The 23,755-nt window shown below is 39.4% G+C and overlaps 1 pseudogene across 1 annotated transcript; it reads right to left on the reverse strand.

Moving 5' to 3' along the window:
• Positions 1–11,411: 11,411 nt before the first annotated feature.
• Positions 11,412–17,496, reverse strand: LOC308614036 (large ribosomal subunit protein eL32-like; annotated as a pseudogene). The gene is made up of 2 exons: positions 17,087–17,496; positions 11,412–11,677 (listed from the first exon to the last, which is right to left on the reverse strand). The product of its transcript is annotated as a large ribosomal subunit protein eL32-like (transcript).
• Positions 17,497–23,755: the final 6,259 nt, after the last annotated feature.

Consider the following 23,755-nt stretch of genomic DNA (forward strand, 5'->3'; position numbering starts at 1 on the left):
CCAAAAATGTAGGTTTTAGCCAAAAAAGATGACTATAGTGGAAATTTATATTAGATTTTATAATTTGACAGCAATGTTATCTATCTAATTATGTTTTAGATAAGCAAATGTTAAAATTTGCATTCCAAAGGACATGTTAACAGATGGTGGGGAAGGCAGACCACAATCATGCTGAATGACAGGCTGATTCCAGTTTTTAGTCTAAATATCTACTGAAGTTATTCTCACAATACGTAGATGACCTTGATATGGATCATAAAAAACTGGGAGTAATTGTGAAGATCATAAAATAATGTTTGGATTTATACTTACATCATTCTGAGACATTATTTTTGGCACATCACTTGCTTATATTTTTGGCACATCACTTGCTTACTCTGGAAAGTCAACAGGTCTCCATTCCCTATCAGATTAAATCCAACTGCTCAAGTCTGTCAGTAGACAAACCTGTAAACTGGCCTCATTCAGTTTCCCACTTCTCATCTCCCCAGCAGATTGTATATTCCATATATATAGGTACCATGTCTTACACTCATACCTCCTCATCAACATCCTGGGAAATGTCATGATTAAAAACTGCAGCACCAGGCAAATAGGACACTATGTTTCTTAAGTCAACTAAAATTTACTAAACTATTTGAATAAGTGCTCCATACCTCACATGAAATGGCTAAAATTCATTTGAGCAACTCTTTTCACCTTGAAGTAACCCACCTGACCTCATACAAAGAAAAATACTAATGGCAGAAGCAAGTAGAAAATAACATGTTCAAAATGAGATATCAAATGATAAGGTATTAAAAGTTGAGGTCAGCCTCAGAACTGCTAATATGCCATTACAACCACAGAAATATAGGTTTACAGTAATAAGTATTGTAGTCTTCTTCAAACCCTTTAATTCAAGAAAGAAGTTGAAAGGTTACAAAAAGTCAAAGGATAGACTCACCTCAGACCAAGTTTAGGATGTTTAAAGATTGATGTCATTTATTCTTGATTAATACTGGGGATTCCATCTCACTTTAGGTATTAATACTTACTGGAATTTATAACAGTTAAGTCCAAATTAAAAGCTGACCCTTCTTTTTTTCTCAGCCCTTAGCTATAGGCTTAATTATGACTGTTGAATGTATAATTTTCATTTTTAAGAGTTCGTGATACTTGTGGTACAAGTCTGGGCATTATGTTAAGAAAACCAAATGTTTTTGATCCATCTGATGACAGCTATAACTTCAGTGTCTACTGGAAAAACTTGCAGAAGCAAGAATTTTTCTTTCAACATTATATTTGACATTGAATAGAAATGTATTTTCCAAGGCAAAATCAAAAGTTACACACTTTTTAAAATTCAGTTTTGATTTTTCCCAAGTTCAATGCTTCTCCAGGTCCACTCCTTCTGTATTCATTCTCCTTGCTGAAGTACATTCTTTGGTAGTTCTTTCATTAAGTGTCTATGGATAATAAACTCTCTTAGTATTTGTATGTATGAAAAAGTCTGTTCAATAACAGATATCTGGGTATTAATTTGTTTTTTAAATCCAGCTCAAACATCAATGTGCTCTTTTCAAACTTTTATTTTTTGCCTGAGAGTTTCTCTTCAGCTAGAATTACATGGTGTCCCATGAGTACCAGGGTAATGGAGGCCTCCCTATGGGATGGTTTCACTGTTACTTATGCCTGAGTACTATGGTTTTCACACATTTTTATGTTTGTTTCTTGATTTGGGCAGTCCAAATTTAGGGTAACTCTCACTCTGAGTAGTCCCTGAGGTCTCCATCACTTGCATGTCATCCTGTTTTCATCCATGGCTAGTTGGCTCACATTTGCAAGAACTCTGGGCCTTGGGCTTTTCTGGTCCCCATTCTTGGGCAGTGTAGTAACTTCACAGCTCCCTGCACGTGTATAACCAGCAGCCTCAGCTTCCATGCCTAGATTTGTTCAACCCAAAGGCATAGGTCAGTTTGGTTCCTCCTACAGGCAGCAAAGTGTCAACTCCTTCTCCCCTCTATGTCTATAGGTTTCTGGAGAATTTTTTTTCCCAATTTTGAACTTGGGTATAAATTTTTTAAAATTATTTTTTAATCTAGCATTTCTGTATGTTGAATGGGGTAAAACAATTCTACTCAGTTCATCATCTTGGCTGAATCCCTCCACATTACCTCTTTTACTTTGGTACAGATTATCTTGAGAAACCAGAGAGTGGATCCAAAAGCAGGTATTAACTGGTGCTTTCTGTCTGTTTGCCCTTCCATGCTGGAAGTTCTTAGTTATCAGAACCATCAAAACAAAATCAGAAGAGTTTTTCTTTATTCAGAGCAGGTAATTTCAGGACCACAATGAAATCTGAAGACATCCTATTAAAAGTGACAGCTATATGATAGTAGAAGTATATGAAAGCATTGGTTTGGCAATTATTCATGAGTTCTAGTGGAAAATCAATCTGGGGACCCCAAAATTTTTGAGATCAGTCATTTCATTTTGATTATTCCTGTTAGTTAAGACCAAAAGGAAAGAGAATAAAAGCCAATCCTCACATCAAAATTAATGCAATGAATAGTGGTCTTTTGTTGAAGCACTGATGATGAGATCATGTCTAGTCCAAGCAGAAGCCTGTCAATCTCACATTGTGGTCTATATTTAATCAAGTCTTTGTTTTCAAATGCACAAATACTAGAATTCAATCTAAGATCTACACATTGCTGACTCAAATGTCATCAACTTGCAGCTTTGAAGTTGTGTCTGCTGGTCCATAGGGCATGTGGACTAGGGGGTCTGCACAAAGTTCATCAAAATTTTCTCAACAATATTGGATATAAATCAAAGAAATACAAACTAAGAAAGTTTTGAGGTACAATTGTATACCTATAAAATTAGCATAAATACAAAATCAATACCTAAGACTGTATTCAAATCTTGCTGATAAATTCCTACAATAGTTTTGGAAAGTAATATGGCAACATAGGTAGCAAAAACCATAATCTTTATTTCTTGAAACCATTAAGACCACATCTGGGAGTTTATACTATGGAAATAATTTAACCAAAGATTAAAATTATATACATGAAGCTGTTTATATAGAAGAGTGAAAAACTAGAAACAAATTATAAGTTATACTCTTTTAAGTTTCAAGCCATGTTAAATAATGGTGATTTATTGAAAGATAATAGCATGGCTTATAGGAACATCAGAGTTCCAGAACTGGAAAGTCTTAAAGTATAAGACATTAAGTTGTATTATCATCAAACAATGTTAACATCTCAGTCCCAACTCTGGTACTCTGCTTTTAAGGAGATTTGGATACTCTTTAACTTTACTTCTGCTATTCCTACTACTACCAAACTATTTCTCTTATGTCTCAAGTTCAAATGCCCTCAAAAAGAGTATCTGTTTGTTTTTGACATTTGCTATGTGATATTGGGTGTGAGGGGGGGTCTTTGTTCAGCAGAGCTCTTATACAAGACCACATTGTAGATCTCTGACCAGGATCCAATGTCCACAGCCCTAGTCCAGTTAATAGCAGCAAGGATAGCAAGGTTGTATTATATGCTTTTTTTTTTCTTTAATCTTGAGGTTACATTATTTTTGCAACCTGAAAGCCAAAATTAAAAGTTTCTTAATGAACATTACTTAGTTATACACTTAATACAAGTTGCCCTTAATTGTCCATTTTTAAAATACAATAAAAACATGACCATACTCTGTTCAGCATGATTCATATTTGCAGAGTGACTTCTGAAATTAGAAAAGGTCCTAGCCCAGCAGGGAGAGATTTCATTATGTAACAATTACTGAGATTCTATAATAAGAAAATATGATATATTTATTTCTCATTTCATAGGTCTTAATCTCTTCCTGATACAAATTCTCAAACCATAGCTATAGGAAAATATAAACACTTGTCAGGTAGGAAGAAAGGCTGTCAAGAGAGATTTACCTGTTTTGTATCAGAGCAAAACATGTCTAGAAAAGAGTTGCCCATGTTATGCATGGGCAAGATGAAAGAAAACACATAGCAACTATGCAAATATACTCATAAAACAAAACAAAAAAACAACCCAGTAACAAGGAAAGGAACATGGCACACCAAATGCAGTCTGGAAATCAAACAAAGTATAGAAAAAATGTAAGAGTTCTTTCTGCTGGCATGTTTATGATAAAATAAGAACGTATAAAATGACAAAACAACAAAATGAGATTTGTAAAAGAGAGAACATAGAATTTAGGAAATAAATTAAGACTGTATAAGTCAGGATCCAATCAGGAGCCAGAAACCATACTAGCTATTTTAACCAAGGGAGTTGAAGAATTGTTAACTAAGTACTGAAGAATTGAAAGGGAAAAAAGGAACAATAAGATTATAGATAAATAAACATAGATATAGATATAGATATAGATATGTTGCAACTTTGAGGAGGGGCCCCAATGAACTGAGTACCAGGCTTGTGAGAAGAGAGTGTTGCTTAGCTGGTTCTGGGGTCTCTTAGAAGAGGAGCTCAATAGAACTGTGACCCAGACCTGTAAGGAAGAGGTGCTGACCAGCTGGTGCTGAGGTCTTTGAGGGGCTGCGATGAGGCTGGTTCTGCAAGTGTTAAACAAACAATGACTGTAAATTGGACTTTGTAACTGACTATGTTTCTCCTGGATCAAAGCAACGTGCCCTAGTGAAGAAGTGAGGCTGAGGTGCCACTGAAAAGAGCAGGAAAACAAGAAAGGAGGAAATCCCTCCTCCTTCCTCCAGCTTTTAAGTCTCTCTCTGACACTTCCTATTAGAAGCACCTAACAGAGGGAAACTGGCAAAGGAGAAATGTGGTTTACATGGTCCCAGCTCCAGCATCACAAACCAGGAGAAATGAATGGTGGGTATGGAGGTGAGAGATGATATTTATAAACTGGCACAACGGCCAAAACAATATCATTACAGAATTAATAAATAAATTTGGAACAGCAAGAAACAGACCTAAGGACAGGGTCAAGGTTTATTTTGCTCACCACTCTATACCCAGTGCTTACCACAGTGCTTGGCCCATAGCAGGCGCCCAATAAATGTTGAAAGAAAGAAAGAATGAATAAATGAATGCTCACTGCTACCAATAACCCAACTCACATGGGTTTTGTTAAGGCACAATTGATTCTAACACTAAATTGTTTGAACTGATTTTCTACTGTTTTCTTTGAGAATCGCTTCTCCTATCATGGTGGTGGACATTATGGCCAGCAGAATAGCCATCAGTTATAGCTTGATCATGAATAGCTAAAATAGACCAGAAACTTAGAACCATCGGCCTCTGTATTAAGGGAGATATGGAAAAAATGAAATGCACAGTCTCTGACAATAACCTGTGAAGTGCTCACATTCTACATTGTCAGCCATGAATCTTATTGATCTTATAGAATGTATTTCAAAATTTTTTCTGTGGTGTTCTTTACCTTAATTGTATTAAAATACAGCACTCTTTTTTTTTTCTGCAGTGTGATTTGCATCATTTATTACTATCAATGGTACCTCCTTCTTATTCTGTGTAACATTAGCGTATCTTCCAGGAGAAAAAATAAGCAATCAAGAGTTTCTTTTATGGATTTTTTAATGTGTATTTTTAGTGCGGGAGGTTTTTGTATCATTCCAATGTATTCCTTGTGTTCAGGTTCAAGACTGAATGAACTTCATTAGAGTATATAAACTGTCACAGTTAAGGCAGTGCTTCATTGTTTTATAATGATAACTTTTCACAGTACAGAATCTATTGAGTGCTGGGATCTGCTTCTCACCTGTTCAGAAGGATACCAAATCAGAAGTCATAGTTTTCATACTTGACTGTTTCTTCACCTTCCTGGAATTCACATAATCCTGTTGACTTTGCACTTGAAACAAACAAATATATATCAATCTTATTGATATTTTTTACTCCAAAGTTCTTCTGTGGCAAATCTGTCCTGAACTAGCATATTTTGACATGAGTAATTATAGCAGAATATATGCACAAAAAGTCATCGCACTCAAACATGCAATTTCACACTAGCAACTGATAATTTGAGGGGACAAGAAAGTTAGTAAGAGAAGAAAAATGGGGCGGAAAGAGGAAGATATATGTGGATACTTTTAACACCTTCTCCTCTTACCACAATTACCAGATAAAGACACCATTTCTGCTGTGAACGCCACTGCTACTTAGCCGTAGCCGAACTCCTTGAAGGATAGGATAGGTGGACAGTCAATTGAGCCCACTCTATTCCCCAGCTGCCCAGATCTTGGAGAGAAGTCACAGCTTAAGCTCACCTAAGGACCACCAGACTTAGAGCTTCAAGGTAGAGGGAGCACAAACACATCTAGAACTACTGCTCACTCCTTCCCTCTGACAAGTTTTCTCTTTTCTTTATCCTCTCCTGTTCCTCTGCATTTTCTAGAAAAGCTTCTAAAAACTTCGCTGACCCTTGGAGTTCTGGGTGTTGGCAAGCATAGATATTTAGCATTTCATGGTTATCTCTCCCTGAATTCTTGGTGGACAGGGATTTATGCTACTGGGACTGTTTCTCAAGGTTGCCCAGTGTTGCACCACTGGTGAAGGATACAAACTATCATGATGATTTACTGTTGATTTTTCTGACAGCTCCCAGACCACCTGAAGGTACCTTGATCACTTGTGGTCTAAGGGTCACTGTTCCAGAACATTTGTGATAAACTATAGCTCACCTTTGAGGGAAGGACTCCGTCATGTTCACTGCTTGTATCCCCAATACTTAGAACTGTATTTGGAATATACTCAGTGCCCAATAAATATTATTTCTTCTCTTATATTTATTCTTTTACTAGTGGAATTTAATTTACATGTTCTTAATGTAGTTTGAGAGTTCCTTGAAAGCTAGAGCTATGGGAAAGCTATCTTCCAGAGAATTCATCATTCTTTACAATGTATATAAAATCCATTGAATGTTAGTTATTGGACAAAATCCAATGAAAATAAAAAATATTTCTGTACTACAAATAATGTATTTTAAAAGTTTTATCAAGAAATAAGTAGTGTTAAAAATATTGATATGAGAAAACTATATGGTGGTTCCTCAAAAAATTAAATATAGAACAACCATATGATCCAGCAATTCCACTTCTGGGTATATACCCAACAGAACTGAAAGCAGAGACATGAACAGATCTTTGTACATCAGTGTTCACAACAGTGTTACCAAGTCCAATCTCACTCTGCTTGTTGCACGATAGGCCAATAAATCGGGAAACGAGGTGTTGAGGCAAGGAATAACGACTTTATTCAGAAAGCTGGCAGACTGTGAGAAGATGGCAGACTAGTGTCTCAAAAAGACTATCTTGGGCTTCCCTGGTGGAGCAATGGTTAAGAATCCACCTGCCAATGCATGGGACACGGGTTCGATCCCTGGTCCGGGAAGATCCCACATGCCACGTAGCAACTAAGTCTGTGCACCACAACTACTGAGCCTGCGCTCTAGAGTCCATGAGCCACAACTACTGAGCCCACGTGCCTAGAGACCGTGCTCCGCAACAAGAGAAGCCACCACAATGAGAAGCCTGCATACCACAACGAAGAGTAGCCCCCGCTTGCTGCAGCTAGAGAAAGCCCGCGTGCAGCAATGAAGACCCAACACAGCCAAAAATAAAAAGAAAGAAATTTATAACAACAACAAAAAAGACCATCTTATCGGGGTCTGGATGCCAGTTTCTTTCATAGAACAGAGAGGTGGAGGAGGTGAGGAAGTAAAGTAAAAAGGCCATAAGTCTTGCAAATATCTCCCGGAATGGCCAGCCTCAGGGAGGGGATGTGTTAATTTCTTCTTTCTTGTAGCCATTCACAGGTGGACAGGGTCCGGATGTTTCCCTGAACATAGGCACTTTGGTTTAACATTCAGGCAGAGGGGCAGGGTTCCCCGAGGCAGGCCATTATGTATAGACAGTATCCTTGCAGTGAACAAAAGCAACGGGAAGCAAAGGTTAAAGTAAAAGAAACAGATCTGACATGTAGCCAGATTTTGTTCTTCCCTGTAACAACAGCATTATCCACAATAGCTAAAATGTGAAAGCAACCCATAATGTCTATCAACAAATGAATGGATTTTTTTAACGTGGTATATACATGCAATGGAATATTATTCAGCTTTAAAAAGAAATGAAATTCTGGGACTTCCCTGGTGGTCCAGTGGCTAAGACTCTGCACTCCCAATGCAGGGGGCCCAGGTGCGATCCCTGGGTCAGGGAACGAGAACCCACGTGCCGCAACTAAGAGTTCACATGCCATAACTAAAAGATCCCGTATGCCACAACTAAAGATTCCACATGCTGCAACTAAGACCCAATGCAACCAAATAATTACATATTAAAAAAAAAACGAAATTCTGACACATGCTTTAATATGGATCAACCTTGAAAACACGGTGCTGAGTGAAAGTGAAATAAGCTAGTCACAAAAAGACAAATAATGTATGATTCCACTTAAACGAGGTACCTAGAAATAGTCACATTTAGAGACAGAAAGTAGAACCGTGGTTGCCAGGGTCTGGGGAAAAGGGAAAGCAAGGCATTATTGTTTAATGAGTACAAAGTTTCAGTTTGGGAAGATGAGAAAATTCTGGAGATGGATGGTGGTGATGGTTCACAATAATGTAAGTGTATGTAAAACCACTGAACTATATACTTAGAAATGGTTAGAATGATAAACTTTATGTAATATATATTTTACCACAATAAAAAAAGAAAAAATGTTGACAAAAATTTTTAAAGAATATTGGTCATTAGAAAGTATCTGATATTGTTTTAGCTCTTTATTTTGTAGCTCTGAACTCTGAATAACCCATTTTCCCAGTTCAGTGGTTCTTAAAGTGTGATCTGGGGACCCTTGGAGGTCACCAATACCTTTACAGGAAACTCATAAAGTCAAAATTATTTTCATAGCAATACGAAGATGTTATTTGTGTTTTTTTACCTTCATTCTCTCATGAGTAAATATTGGAGTTCTGCAACATTTACTTCATTCTCTCAGGAGTAAATATTGGAGTTATCACAAAAGACTGAATTCAGAAGCAGCAAGGAGAATTCTACTCTCTCCTATTAAGTCAGACATTTTTTTTCTGACAAATTTGTCTCCAAAAATATAGTTATTTTCATAAAATATATTATTTATGTTAATGTTACCAAGTCCAAGCTCTCTCTGCTTGCCACATGACAGGCCAATGAATCAGAGAGGAGGTGCTGAGGCAAGGAATACAACTTTATTCGCAAAGCCAGCAGACTGAGAAGATGGCAGACTAGTGTCTCCGAAAAACCATCTTATGGGGTTTGGATGCCAGTTTCTTTTATAGCACAGAGAGGGGGAGGAGATGAGGAAGTAAAGTAAAAAGGCCATAAGTTTTGCAAATATCCCCTGGAATGGCCAGCCTCAGGGAGGGGATGTGTTAATTTCTTCTTTCTCACAGCCATCCACAGGTGGACAGGGTCCAGATGTTTCCCTAAACAAAGGCACTTTGGTTTAACATTCAGGCAGAGGGGCAGGGTACCCCGACACATAATACATAAGCAAGCTTCCCGTTGCTTTTCTTCTTTTAGTGAAGAACTTTTGAGAATTGCTGGTCCAGTTTATAGGGCGATCAGACAAACCCATTAAGATGCTAGCAAAATGGCACTTCTCACCTAAAATTTTACCCATCACCTCAGGTTAATCAGGCTAATCTCCAACCTCTTCTAAATTCAGATAAAACCCAAAACTGTCTGTGAACATAAACAGTTTTGTCAAATGTGGGTTAAGTAATACTACTTGCTGATAAATAATTCTGAATCTGCAAACTTCTGGGCCTGACTTTATTGCTACTGGATCAAAATTCATGCCTGCACATAGAGGATGGCAGTTGAATATTCTAACACAAATTAGGGGTTTGGAAGAAATGTACTCTTTAATTGTGCACCTTATCTATTTTGTGGTCACTTAAATATAACCCACTAATTATAGAGTTCTTATTCTACTTAGACATACAATTTAAAATTCATTATCCAGCATATAATTCACAAAGACTGTATAAAGACTAGTTATACAATAGTCACATCAGAAATATAGTCATAGTTTAAGATAGGTCACTCAGTCTTCTTTTAGTCTGTATAACCATGTTTTGCTTTCTAAAAGATCCTTGAGAAAAGATGTTTCTGGTAAACGCTGACTGAAACTGTCTTAATTCTTTTCCTTGCAGGAAATCAGGTCTTATCAAGTCACCTACAGGCATAGTGGTTAAAAACTTAAACTTGCCTGGTAGGCAAACCTGCATTCCAGTCTCAGCTCAGATACTTAGTAGCTGTGTGACCTCAGGCAAATTGCTTACCATCTTTTATTCTATTTTATTTTTTACTTTTTTATTTTTTTATGGATAAGTAGTACTTTTATTTGAAATAACACAAAGAAGCATAGCTAAAAATATTCTATTCACCAAAAAGAAGGCAGGAAAGGAAGAAGGAGAAACTAAAGATCAGATGGAACAATTAGAAAACAAATACTAAGATGACATATTTAAATCCAACCATATCAGTAATTACATTAAGTGTAAATGGACTCCAGTTAAAAGACACAGGTTGTTAATTTGTATGAAAAAGCAATACTCAACCATATACAGGTCTCCCCCACTATCCAAAAGTGGAGGATTCCTGTGAAACCTTTTGTAAGCCAAAATGGCATAAAGCAAAAAAGCAATTACCTTAGGACACATCTTGTTAATAGATGCACAAAATAAATCAAGATAAAGCACAGATGCTCAAAGCTATGGCGGCCTAATGCTGGAATGCTGAGTGTAGTTCCCAGGGAAGGAGCTTGGAGGTGCCGCTCTTGATGCTCAGGGTTTGCACCGCCTCTAAAGCAGCTCACTGCAAAACAAACACTGAAAGCTATTTTCGGTTTTCACCTTTTTTCGTAAAAGTGAAAATCCTCTTCAGGTTTATTTCATTTAGCGACAATAGGTACCAGTGTAGGTCTTTCATCAAAGTGAAGGAGGTAAAGCAAACTTTCAAGAAGCAGGGCATACCTGTATTGTCTATAAGAGAAGCACTTTAAAGACACAAATAGATTACAATTAAAAAAGAGATGGGACCTGGTAGCCCTACAAGCATTTGGTATTAAACATAAACTCTGTGCAATGATGACTGGGATGGTAAAAAGAGCAGGACAAATATTTGAGCAGGAGAGCAGTCCTTTCTTGATTCCTTCTGGTGAGCAGAGGTTGCTGCTGACATTTATTCTTATCTGAGGTGGTGGGATCTAGGTCTTTCCAGATCTTTCCAGTTCACCTCCAGTGTTTTAATTGCTCTGGAGATACAAGGGAGCAATAAACTTGGGAAGCTGCCCTTTACACTTTCCCTATAGGTTCTCACTTTCAGCTCACCATCCTACTGTGGTTCTTCCTCTCAAGTCCTTTCTTTAACACAGGACGCTGCCTTCAGGGGAGAGGGGCGGTAGCACACAACACTGCCCCCCTCTCGGCGCCCGGTCAGGGCCTCTCAGAGCAAAAGTCAGGGGCTGCGAGACGTAAGGGTACCGGGGCGGCAAGGAACGGACCCCTGAGTGCAGGGCTCGAACAGGTAACGGGGACCAAGAGGCTGCAGCACAGCACCCCCAGGGTTCTCCCCCGGCGCCACATGCAGAGCCGGAAAGGCGCCGCTTACCATCTTTTAATCTCACTTTACCTATCAGTAAAATAGAGATATTAATACCTTTTCCCAATGGATTAAGTAAGAATTACGTAATGGGTAAAAAGCAATTAGCTCAGTCCTGGATCCATATTAAGCACCTGATCAATATTAGCAACTATTTCAAATACTGTTATTGGCCTCCATTACACTATCGAGCTATTTCTAATTAGAAGTAAGAGAAAGAGGGCTTCCCTGGTGGCGCAGTGGTTGAGAGTCTGCCTGCCAATGTAGGGGACACGGGTTCGTGCCCCGGTCTAGGAACATCCCACATGCCGCGGAGTGGCTAGGCCCGTGAGCCATGGCCTCTGAGCCTGCGCGTCCGGAGCCTGTGCTCCACAACGGGAGAGGCCACAACACTAAGAGGCCCGCGTACCGCAAAAAAAAAAAAAAAAAAAGAAGTAAGAGAAAGAAATCAAAGGCCTTGCTGTTATCATTTTCCCTCTTTCCTTAGGAAATGCAGAGACTGACAACACTAAGAACTACAGAAAGGGAAAAGCAGGCACTCTTCTGTCTGTCCTCTGAAAGCAAAGGATAGTCAAAGAAGAGGATTAAGCCAAGTCATGTCTCTTGTAGCCCCAGTTCATCAATTCTAAAATGAACATTTATTTCACATTATAACACCTCTGCAATAGGGATATGTCATACACTGCTTAACTAGCAGGGTTTTTTTCTTTCTTAATGCTTAATAAAATAATGGCAAATCTTAAAATTCATGGCATCTTAAATTCAATGAAATAGAGTAATTGAGCTTTCTACTAAAAAATACTAATAGTACCCAAATAATCCCCCAAAGTACACCCTTCATTACTGTATTTATCACAGTGTCTTACCATCTCTCTTCCCAGGCCTAACATGCTTATCATCTGGCACAAAGAGATCACTTAGATTGATGGAATCAATGCATGCATGCGCTTGATCTGACCTTATTCACCACTCCTACTGTGAGTATCTGCAAAAAAATGTAGCCAAGGGAAGTCTATTTCTCTTTTCTCAGAATCCAACAGTCTTTAATTATATAGTGTTGATGTTGCTTATACTTGTTTCATGCATGTGAACCTCATCTACCCAACTATAGTGTAAGCATCTCAAGATAAGGACTGAGTCAGATAAATTTGCCTTCCCTACAGGGCTGGTGCTGTGGTACATACTTAGTGATCAATTGCCCGAAGGGATGTTTTTTTTACACTGTACAAGGATATATGACCATATTCCTGCCAACCTGACTCCCCTAGAAATCTGAGTAGGGGATTTAAAAAAATTCCTTCGGGAATTCCCTGGCAGTCCCGTGGTTAGGACTCTGTGCTCTCACTGCCCAGGGCTGGGTTCAATCCCTGGTTGGGGAACTAAGATCCCACAGGAGTGTGGCACGTCCAAAAAAATACAAATATAAATTGTTGGAGAACTTAAAAAAAAAATCCTTCGCTGCTCTAACAATTCAAATCACTTAGAATTTCTTTCTCCACCACTTACTGATTGTTAATGGACCCTTTGTCTGTTGATCAGAAGAGTCAAACCTATAGTGAAAGAATTACAAACTGCAGAATAGATGGTCACTGGCATAGCTGACACTGTTGGTGTATCACTCACAGACCCTCTGATCACTTTTGATCAATTCTGGTGTCTATCTCCTAAATTATGTTTGCTTTGCTTCCAAAGAAGATGCTTTGTCAGTATTTGCAGAAATTCAGAATTGCCCTGGGGGAACCATAGCCATTGATTGATTGGTGCCTGAATAGAAAGCCCACCACCTTTGCCTCAAGGCTGGATAAACCCTGAGGTATAATTTATGCTCCAGAGCTCCTCACAGGATCAGGCCAAGGCCAGGGCTTCTTGAAACGGCACCGGCACCGTGCTTACTTCATTTACCCCATCCCTATCCTACTCCCTCTACACCCTTAACAAAGAGCGTCTTTGAGACAGGATCTGAATTTGATAGTGTCTGAGTTTTTGCATAAAAATAATGGGAAAAAAAGTTTTGTGTTCTAAGATTTAAACATTTATTCTTCACCCTGGGTGTATATTCTTGAAACTCATAATGAGCAATATAAAACCATCAACAAAACCAAGACTGGAGAGTCTTTCTGCCCTGCCCTTTAGGAGGACACATTCTGCCCTGAGCAGGATAACAGGAATAAGGGAACAAAAGAACAGCAAACAATAAGAACTGACCAAACAGCATTTCACAATCGATTTTATTTTATTTACAAGTGATATTTATCTAATTTTATTTTTGACAATGTCTGGCTTCTTTGCTGAGCTTCTTAGTGGCTTTTGGAACTAAAACTGTAGTGCAAAATGAGTTGATCGACATTTTGATAAAATGCTGCAAGATCACATAACAGAAATGCATCCTCTAATAGACTCCAATTTCTCTCTCACTGCATCCCTTATAATGTAGTAGTCTTTCCTTATCAATGGTTTCTTTTTTTTTTTTTTTTTTTTTGCGGTATGCGGGCCTCTCACTGTTGTGGCCTCTCCCGTTGCAGAGCACAGGCTCCGGACGCGCAGGCTCAGAGGCCATGGCTCACGGGCCCAGCCGCTCCACAGCATGGATCTTCCCGGACCGGGGCACGAACCCGTGTCCCCTGCATCGGCAGGCGGACTCTCAACCACTGCGCCACCAGGGAAGCCCTCAGTGGTTTCTTTTACCTGTGGTTAACCACTGTCGGAAAATATTAAATGGAAAATTCCAGAAATAATTCATAACTTTTCAATTGGGCACCATTCTGAGTAGCGTGATGAATCTTGTGCCATCCTGCTCCATCCACCTGGGACGCAAACCATCCCTTTGTCCAGCATATCCATGGAGTATACACTACCCACTGGTTAGTATAGGAGAAAACATAGCATACCTACGGATTGGTACTATCTGAGGTTTCAGGTATCCACTGCGGGTCTTGGAAGATATCCCTACGGATAAGGGGGACTACTGTACTCTGGAGTCTCAAAAACAAATCTCAGGATCTACTCTACTGAGTGGAACTGTTATACAAGTTTGTACACCTTGGCAGGCAGTTTCACTAATATGTTTCTGAATTTCTTCAAAGCTCTTAGGTGTGGTAGATGGAAGTGTGGATGGTGACAACTCTGGTACTGAATTATTGTTCTTTTCCTTTTATGGCATTCAGCAAGTTGTTTAATCTTCCTGAGCTTCAGTTTTATTTCCTTAATAAGACTGTTATAAAGAAATGAATGAGATAATATGTAGTTGGTGGGGCAGCTGTTTGAGATGTTAATTTATATCTTGTTCAGGCTTCTATAAGTATTACTGCCTCCCCAACCCAAGGAAAGCAACCATGTCTGCCTCCAGGAGTAGTTAATGGCTTTAATGTTGCAGGGCCAAAATTAAAAGTTGTCTGACACTCAGAGCATAACCTTTGGTCTAGTCTTGAAAGTGATCCAGCTGGATTGTTGCAGGTGGCAGGAGACATTAAGGGTTGGGAGAAGAAGTGGACCAACACTAGAGAGTAAACTATTTGGGAAACACCTCCCCATGTTTAGGGGGGATGCATTTATGGATTTCAAGAGAGTCAGGGACATGTGCCCTACTCCCACACAGTAGCAGGATCCAGGGCCTCTGATGGTGGCCAGCTTGTTACAAAATTGTATGTGTCAAGATAGAATGATAGAACCTATTTTCTTTAACAGTTTTTCGGCTGGATTTGTAATTTTAAGATATTTAACATATGGTATGTGAACCTTCATTTGTATTCTTGTCCTAGGCCCTGTAAATATTTGGGGTGGCCTGGAAAAGGGACCATAAGGACTTGGATCATGAACAACCAACAGTGGTAGCTAATGTGGTCTGAAGAAGAGAGAGCCCATCTCAGAATATTATGGAATGTGTAGGACCCTGGGATGGTATAGAAAACCCTAATTTTCTTCCCCCTAAAGTAAACATGACAAATCCTGAATTTCTCATCTCCCTTGACCTAGGTGGCTCAGAGCCAGATTTAACTTCATTTAGAACAAAATAGGGGCACGGATTTTTCTCTATCTTGTTCACTGCTTTATCCCTAGCACCTAGAACAGTGCCAATACACTTTGTTGAATGAATGGATTCTTGCTTCCAGTGCCAAGGACCAAACTCCCACCTGCCACATTGTGTAAAGCTCCCGGTTTTGTGCTGTCACATATTAGGTGTCAGTGTCAGGCACTCATTTTTGCCAAATGCCATATAATACATCTTTGTATCTAATGTGTCAGATGAGCCTAGAATACCCTGTTTATTTATTAACTTGTTTTAGCACCTTTAGCACTGTCTGTTATGCACAGACAACTAAGTACTTCGCCTGCCAGTTTTCCTCACTCCCTTCCTAAGTCCTAATCCCACTTTTCTGACAGAGCCCCTATCATAAATTCAGGGTTTCTTTGGCCCTGTATGTGAAACCAATTCTGTTTCAGAGACCACAGCCTTAGAGTTCTAGATCCTTCTCCATCTATATGCAACTTTTCTGCCCTTCATAGTATAGTTCTGTTCCTTGGTTGTGCCCACATTTAACATAGTACCTGCCTTCTCTCCCATCCTAGATACAATCCCAAAGTTAGAAATTCCCTTACCAACACCACCAGGTATCCACACGAGAGACACCCTTTGATCTCTGGGCCAGAAAGTGATGCTTCTACTGTCACCCTTCAGGACAATTTATTTAGGGAAGAGTTGTAGAAAGGGCAAGTCCATCTAGAAGCAACCTTCTTTCTTGGCACTGAGGGCTGAAGGGTATTGTTTTAAAGCCTTCTGTAAGGCTCCATGTACCTCTGTGCTTCTCAGCTTCTGCCATCTATAGAGAATACACCTGTTCTCAGAGGACTGAAAAACCATATGGTCTCCACCCTGTTGTTGGGATATAGTCGCAATCATGGCTAGAATTTTATTAGTCTGAGTTTGACCTTTTTCTGTGTGTATTCACTAGCTTAGTGATTTAACTACTCTGAAACTCTATTAGTACCAAGCTCAGTAAGCTCCTAATTTGTACACCGGAGGCTCCTTGCAAGCAAGAACTGTGCCTTTTGGTTCTGTATCCCCAGCACTTAGTACCCTGCCTGGTATGTAGTACTCTTCAGTGAAATCCCTCCTAGAGATAGATTCTGTCAAGAACTGTAAAGGGTCTGAGTTTTACCCTACTTGCAAGTTAACAAGTTAGCCTGTCATAGTTTCATGGATGCTGGTAGAAGACATGAGACTCCTGGGTCAGAGTCAAAAATGGTTTATTACTCATAGCAATAGTAGTAGCTAGAGTATCTGCCTTTTTTAAGTCAGTTCCCCAAGACCTAGTTTCCAGAGGGCAATGGGAATAGGGCCAGTTAACACCTGTACATGAAGAACTCTGAGCTTAGGGAGCCAAAATCTTTGTTTTACTTTGCAGAATTTTTATGGTTTTATTTAACACAAATAAAACTTGCACATGAACTGTTCATTTTCTTCACTGTGCAGCCTGGCATTGCAATCAGTGACTCACGGCCAGCTGGGCTGCTCTTTCCACAATGCCTTTGAGGTTCTTGGAGGAAATGAGAGCCATCTCAGCACAGTAAGATTTGTTGCACATCAGCAGCACTTCCAGCTTTTTGACGTTGTAGACCAGAAACTTCTAGAAGCCACTAGGCAGCATGTGCTTCATTTTCTTGTTGCTGCTATGACCAATATTGGGCATCAAGATCTGGCACTTGAATCTTCTCTGTACCCTGTTGTCGATGCCTCTGGGTTTCTGCCAGTTACACTTAATTTTGACCTATCAGCCTGACTGGTGCCGGATGAACTTCTTGGTCTTCTCTTTGATCACTTTGGGCTTCATAAGGTGTCTGAGAACAGTCATGATGCTGGGTTGGAGATGGCTGCTACCTCCCCTGAATCTTTTATAATGGGCAGTAAATATGCCTACCCTTTACTCCAGAAGGACACCCTGTTGCCATCAAACATTCTTGAAAAGGTAGTCTGGAACAAAGTGCAGTTGGTGCCTCATTTACAGGACTTGCAGAAATGGGAGTGACCCACGGAGAATGTCTCAACAGACGGCTGAAGTGAAGCAGAGGTGGCAGCAGGCTGAAGTTCACTTGCTCCCGCCCAACCCAATCTCAGAAGCCTCCAAGAGCAAACAGTTTTTTCAGTGTTTCAGGAGCACTCTATTCATTCTGGCTTCTACTTCTTTGGTGGTCCAATACTCCCTGCCTTGAATGCCTTTTCCTTACTCCTCTACTATGTAAATCTTATTCATCTTTCTAGATCAGATTCAAATTCCACTCTCCTATAAAGCATTTCCTGACCAGCCCAACTCACAGTGATTTCTTCTCCGATAGTACAGAGTGATTATTACCAATATCAATCATATTGACACTTAGGAAGTAACAATAATAACACCAAAAACCTCTGACATTTGTGTTTTGTGTATCATTTTACCTTTTACTAAGTATTTTTACACAAACTATTCCCTTTGACTCTCACAGCAATCTGCAAGACATGCAAAGGAAAATATTATTTTCAATTTATAGATAAGGAAAAGCAGAAATTCAGAAACGTGCCCAAGGTCACCTAGTTAATAAACAGGTCATCAGATTTAGCTCATAATGGATGCACTATGCCATTTCTTCTTGCTGTTTAAACTCCCAAATGGATTTATTTCATGTAGTGTTAAGTCTCAGAGAGACTTGATACTTTCCTCTGGTCAAAGAGTAGGGGTGGAGATTAGAGTTACAGCAGAGTCTAGTGGTTAAGGGTCCTGAGTCAGACAAACCTGCTGTGGAGAGGTTTCTTGGGCTCACCAATATACAGGTTGCCTCACCTTCCAGAATATGGAGATAAACCACATTTCGCAGGTTCCCTTGCATCCTAGATTCCCACAAGACTGAGTTCTAGCCAATGGAATGTGGGCAGAAGTGATATCACTACTTCCAGGTCTGACCTTGAAACATCCTATTCAGTCTCCCCTGCTCTTTTTCCATCACTCCAGCCTGATTCATGATGGGGAGATCTTGAAGCTACAATATGCTTAAGCCATAAGATGGAAGTGGCCTGTGTACATGAGTCACTGCTTAGAGGTGAGCTGCCTAAGAGAGCCACCTGATGAGGACCATCCACACTGCACTTTGCCCCAGCAAGAAACACATTTTATTGTGTTACATTACTATGATTTTGGGATTGCTAAACCAGTTACCCTACCCTAATGCACTTGAGATTAAAATCCAGCACTATAATCCACCAGTCTAGTGTGACTTTCTGTGTGGTACTTAGCCTTTATTTACCCATTTTTATGATGGAAATAATAATAATAACTATCTTATAGAATGCTTGTGAGAATTAAATGAGATAACATGCAAAGGACTAAGCACAGTGTCTGGCACATAGTATAACTGCTATTTAATCAATAAATACTATTAACTTTTCATGTTATTATTTCTAACACATTTTCTGCTGGTTCCAAACAAAACTTTGAATTTCTGTTTTTCCAACTTGTGTTAGAGGAGAAAAGACAGTGCTTCCTCTCACTCTGATTACCTTATGATAATGAGAATGAGAATGAGAATGGCTCAGGGTTAGTCAGGGTTAGAGTCAGTCTGCACACAGACCTTGTTTTCTGGGTGTCCTGCCAATCCATTCTTTCCTGCCCCTAGGGACTTAAAACCAGTGAGGAGGGGAGTTCCCTGGTGACCTAGTGGTTAGAATTCCAGGTTTTCACTGCCATGGCCTGGGTTCAATCCCTGGTAGGGGAACTGAAATCCTGCAAGCTGCATGGCCAAAAAAAATTGTTTTTAATAAACTAAAATAAAATCAGGGAGGAAAAACAGCAACAAAAAATTTATAAAGCTATTGCCATTGCAAAAAAAATCAAAATCTTCTGAAAATCTCTCAATATCATACTGGAAATATGTATTTCTAACTAACGGTGACATTTGATAATGCTTAGTCTTAATATTCACAATGAATTCATCAGTTGTGGTTGTGTCATTTGAAATGACACAACTAAATCTTTCAAGTAAAAAAATTCGGGGCTTCCCTGGTGGCACAGTGGTTAAGAATCCATCTGCCAACGCAGGGGACACGGGTTCGAGCCCTGGTCCGGGAAGATCCCACATGCCCCGGAGCAACTAAGCCCGTGAGCCACAACTACTGAGCCTGCGCTCTAGAGCCCGTGAGCCACAACTACTGAAGCCCGTGCACCTAGAGCCCATGCTCTGCAACAAGAGAAGCCACCGCAATGAGAAGCCTGCGCACCGCAACAAAGAGTAGACCCTGCTTGCTGCAACTAAAGAAAGCCCGTGCGCAGAAACGAAGACCCAATGCAGCCAAAAATTAATTAATTAATTTAAAAAAATCCTATTCTTTGGGTGATAATGATGTGTCAGTGTAGTTTCATCAATTGTCACAAACGTATGACTCTGGTGGGAATTCCCTGGTGGTCTAGTGGTTTGGACTCCACGCTTTCACTGCCATGGGCCCGGGGTTCAATCCCTGGTCATCCCACAGGCCACAAAATGTGGCCAAAAAAACCCAAACAAGCAAAAAAACCAAATGTATGGCACTGGTGAGCAATGTTGATAATAGGAAAGGCTATTCATGTGTGGAGGCATGGGGCGTGTGGGAACTCTCTGTACTTTCCACTCAATTTTGCTGTGAACATAAAATTGCTCTAAAAAATAAAGTCCATTAAAAATTCTATTCACCATTACTGAATTGAACTTATAATTATAAATACTTTCTCTAATGGGATAATTATGTTATTAAAAAGAAATTACTAGAGTTTTATCTTGAAATGATTGGCACAGAGTATTCCCAGTACATTTTTTTTTTCTCTAGTTGGTGACAACATAAACTGAAGCTCAGATTGAGCCACCTCTCTGACACTTGGGAAACTGATGACAGGACAGATAAAGGCCTGTCACGGCTGATTTCATGTTATGACTTGTTAATGTGTCCAGCCCACCCACAATGGTTCAGGGAATTAAAAAAGGATCCCAAGGGTATGCAGCAAGAACATTTCTTGCATGAGCAGACTGGGAAAATACAGAACATTTCTTTGAAAATTTGCTTGATGGCCCAGGTTTAAATATAGGCCATAGGATAAAGAGCACTTTTCATTCACCCTCTTGACAATTATCCTGTTGCTTGCTCTCACCTTGTCTACTGAACAAGTAAACATGGAAAAAGCTATAGGCTCTGAAATCAGTCAGCCTGGATACAAATTCCAGCTATGCCTTGGCCAGATTATTTAACTTTTCAGGTGATTGCTTTCATCATCTGTAAAATAAGAACATAATAGCACTGACCAATGGTGAATGCCTAGGAACTGTTTTGTGCTTTGTTGTTAAAAGATTAAGAACCAGGTTTTGATACAAATTTGGTATAAAGTATACCAATCTAAAAACTCCTGAGGGATTAATCACAAAACTGGTTAACAGGGGACTTCCCTGATGGCGCACTGGTTAAGAATCCGCCTGCCAATGAGGGGGACATGGGTTCAAGCCCTGGTCCGGGAAGATCCCACATGCCGCGGAGCAACTAAGCCCGTGCGCCACAACTACTGAGCCTGCGCTCTAGAGCCTGCGAACCACAACTGCTAAGCCCATGCGCCACAACTGCTGAGGCCTGTGCATCTAGAGCCCGTGCTCCACAACAAGAGAAGCCACTGCAATAAGCCCGCGCACCACAACAAAGAGTAACCCCCGCTCGCCACAACTAGAGAAAACCCACACACAGCAACAAAGACCCAACGCAGCCAAAAATAAATAAATAGAAAAATATTTCAAAAAAACAAAAACAAGACTGGTAACAGGAGATTTTAGTACAAATAGTCGATTTATTAATCTCCCCAGCCTCTCACCTAACCCCTTCACCCTTCTAATACTAAAAGTTTATACACACAGTTTTGGAATATGAAATATTTTATCAAAATATACTAATGCTCCATATTATTAAGGAACTATAATCTTGGGATTGCTTGCATTTTTTCCAATTGTTTACTGTTAAACAGAAAGCCTATTGAGAGATTTTATAAACATTAAAATTTGAAAAATCATTTCTATTTTCTTTTTTATCCAGCTATTTTCATTTTAAAACTGATTTATCATGCAGTCATATTCTAAGAAAAGCTTTCAATGAAATTATATAAAATACACTGCAGTTATAATTTAATACACTTTTATCTGGTTCAAGTGCTAAGAGGTTTAGTTCAGCCCAGGTTAATCTGTGTTGCACAGAACATAGTGGTTCAGTTCTGGACCTAAGGAAGGTTTGATCTGAAAATTTGGACCTCTTTACCAGCTCGAAGAGATTCAAAACCTTGGTTTGGCCTAGAATTGAACTAGTCCCTCCAGAAATCCTCCAATGAGAATTTACCTAAAACAAGTTAAAATCAGACCAATGTCTAAGTCGGGGATGAGAATTTTTCACTTTGATGCATTCTACCTTAATTATTTTTTTTAATTACCTAAAAAATATTTTTTAAAGTAAATGCAAGATGCAGCAGACAGTAATACTCACACAATACTCATTTTCTCTCATACACTTTCTCCCATTTCTGCCCAGCTTATAGCAAGTAGTTGGAGCCATGTGACTAGATCTGGTCAATGGGCTTTGAGGGCAACTGATGTGTGTCACTTCCAGGCCAAGGCAGAAAAAAACCAGTGCTTGATTCTCTAGATTTCCTTCTTTCCACTCTGACTCGAGTGGCCTCATGGGTCCTTGAGTGACAATGTGGAGTAAAACCCACTGCCTACCAGTCTGGAACAGTGTGTCAGAGAAATAAATTTTTGTTGTTTTAAACCACTGCGACTTTGGGGGTTGTTTTTTACAATAATTTACTTTAGTCTGTCCCAATTCACAATACTTCCTTAAATGCAACCTGTTCTTTCACTCCTCATGCTTTTGCACATGTTGTTCACAATACCTGAAATATCCTGGCACCTCAACCATCAAGCCAGTTCTGGTTTATTTCAGGATCCATCCCCAGTATCTTGTGCCTAATGAAATGCAGAATGACATACATAGGAAAGAGTATGGGTTTCAGAATTTGCTAGGCTCAGGTTCAAATGTGGTTCCATCTCTTAAAAGCTAAGCAACGTGAGAAAAGTTATTTACCCTTTCTCTGCTCTGGTTTCCTCATCTACAAAGTGCAGAAAATAACTTCATTGGATATTTGTGAGATTACATAACATCAGGGGTATAAATTGCTTAGTGCAATGTTTACCACATAGGAAAAATACTAGCTGTATTATTATTTCCAGGCCTCCACCACCCCAGCTAAATTCAGATGCATTTTCCTCTTGGTTTCCCTAGCACCTCTATTATAACTTAACTGTCTTCCATTATATTTTTTCATACATGTCTATATTCCCCATTAACCTATGAATAACTAGAAGTTAGTGGCATTGTCTGATTTTGTTTGCAGTTCTACTCCCAGCACCTAGAACACTGTTCGGCAATAAGAAGTGTTCTACTAATATTTGTTAAGTAAACTCTTCTTGATGTGCTCAGCACAGTCCATCTTTAATAAATTTTTATTGATTGGATGAATAGAGCAATGAATAAATCAATTAGTGAATAAATGATTGTATCTCTTGCCTTCCCCATAAGTAAACTGACTTTTTCAAAGGGGAACCATTTTAACCTACTTCCTATAAGCCTCATCTCATTCCTGCTGCCACCTCTGCTTTCTTCTCTCATGGCAGACTGGCTACGTATTTATTAAAATTGTGTCCTCTTCCATAACATACTTCTGGAAAACATTTATCATTCCCCTTGCAACTAGGCAGTGCTTTGTGACTAATTCTCACCAATGGAAAGTAAGCAGAAATGATGTATCTTCCTTCAAGCTGAATCCATACAATACCTTCCTTGAGATCCTCCCTATCCGTTGGTCCCTTCTGTTGGATGCAGAGAAACCAATGGAGGATTCCAATACCTGAGAAGATGCTGGAGCCACCAGATGAAAAGTGCTTGGAGCTTGAGTGCCTGAATGACTGTGTGGAGTAAACTTCTACTTACTTCATTTACTTCATCCCAACCAATCAAATTGGACTATGAGATTAATAAGAAATGATTATTCTGTTAGGCATTGGGATTTGGGATTGTTTATCACCTTC

This window comes from Mesoplodon bidens, assembly GCF_964165515.1.
Source record: "Mesoplodon bidens genome assembly, chromosome: 3".
In the NCBI taxonomy this organism is placed as follows: domain Eukaryota; kingdom Metazoa; phylum Chordata; class Mammalia; order Artiodactyla; family Ziphiidae; genus Mesoplodon; species Mesoplodon bidens.